The following is a 1,760-nucleotide window of genomic DNA, read 5'->3' on the forward strand; positions in this document are numbered from 1 at the left end:
CTCAGTAGTTGCGGTACACAGGCTTAGTTGCTCTGCGGCATGAGGGATCTTGCTGGACCAGGGATTAAACGTGTGTCTCCCACATTGGCAGGCGGATTCTTTACCACTGAGCCACCAGGAAGCCCAAATTATACACGTTTATAGTGGCAGTTATATGAATACTATCTCAAAAAAAGAATAAAAGTAAAAAAGTGAACAAGCTAAACCCAAAGGCAATAGTGAAGAGCAAAAATTAATGAAATAGAAAATATACAAAGAACAGAGAAAGTTAGTGCAGGAACAAAAATTTAATTAATTAAAAAATAATATAAGAAGTAGAACCACTTTGGAAAACAGATGGGCAGCTTCTTGTAGAACTGAGTGTATATTATGTTACACCTCCCAGCAATTTGACTGACTGACATCTACCTGAGAGAAATGAAAATATGTGCCTATACAAAGACTTGCACCTAAATATTTATAACAGCTTGATTCATTAGAGTCCAAAACTAGAAATAACCCAAATGTTCATCAACTGATGAATAGATAACTACATTTTAATATATTCATACAGTGGAATATTACTTAGCAGCAAAGATGAGTGAAGTGCTGATACACAATAATGTGAGTGGATCTCACAGATTCTATATTGAATTGATGTAGCCAGATATGCTGAATGGTGGCATTTATATGAGTTCCAGAAACAACAAAACAAATCTTAGATTATAGGAATCAAATTGTCTAAGATGGGAGAAGAGAGAGAGACTAGGTGCAAAGGAGAGTGGGGGAATTTTCTGGGCTGATGAAAATGTCCTAGATCTTAATTGGGTTGGATTGGTAGTTACACTGGTGCATAACTGTTATCTTGGTGATGCAGCCAAAATTAAAAAAATAAATCTATGTAGTTTTGTTGTAGATATATGATACTTCAATAAAGTTAATTAAAAAAAAATCAACATACTGATACCTCCAATTCAACTCCAACACTTCAGGACTCTTCCCCACCTTCCCCTATTAAAAATTTTTTTCCCCCTCTACATGGATTGTGGGATCTTAGTTCCCTGACCAGGGATCAAACCCATGGCCCCTGCAGTGGAAGTGCAGAGTCCTAACCACTGTACCATCAGGGAAGTATCCCTCAATTCCATATTTTATCTCCCTTTTTTCACAGTGAAGTCTCTGGTTCCCAACATCTATATAGTTATTCTTTTTTTTTCTATTTTTAATACAAAAATAGAAACAGTTTTAAAATTTATATACCAATACCATTTATCAACAACAAACCTACTAAGTAAAGCTCCAGATTTCTTTTGTGTGTGGTTCTTTTGTTCTTACGAAGTCCATGAATTGTGTTCAAAATTTACAATTCTTATATTCTTTTTCTGTGAGGTTATATTATTAATTTAACATATAGTTGGATTCATTTGCTACCATTTATATTCAACTTTAGGATTTTTGAAAATCTCTCTTGATATATTTTTAAATATGCAAAATGTTTATGTGGTTCAAGAGCTGAAATTATATAAGAAAGTATATTTAGAGAAATCTCATTCCCATCCTGTCTCATCCACTGTCTTCTTGCCTACCCCGAACAGTAACCATTTTGTTAGTTTCTAGTTTACTGTTCCAGTGTTTCTTTGTTCAGATATATCTCTCGTCTCCCATCTTTCTTACCCAAAGGTAGTGTACTATGTATTGAACAATTTGTCCTGGTAATCACTCCATATCAGCTAATGGAAATCTTCCTCATTTTTCAAAATGGCTACACAGTATTCCATCGG

General features: G+C 34.5%; 1 non-coding gene across 1 annotated transcript; it reads right to left on the reverse strand.

Moving 5' to 3' along the window:
* Positions 1–1,036: 1,036 nt before the first annotated feature.
* TRNAG-UCC lies at positions 1,037–1,109 on the reverse strand. The gene has a single exon. It is a non-coding gene; the product is annotated as a tRNA-Gly (tRNA).
* Between the last annotated feature and the right edge of the window lie 651 nt (positions 1,110–1,760).

The sequence above is a fragment of the Bubalus bubalis genome, chromosome 5 (genome assembly GCF_019923935.1).
Source record: "Bubalus bubalis isolate 160015118507 breed Murrah chromosome 5, NDDB_SH_1, whole genome shotgun sequence".
NCBI classification, from domain to species: domain Eukaryota; kingdom Metazoa; phylum Chordata; class Mammalia; order Artiodactyla; family Bovidae; genus Bubalus; species Bubalus bubalis.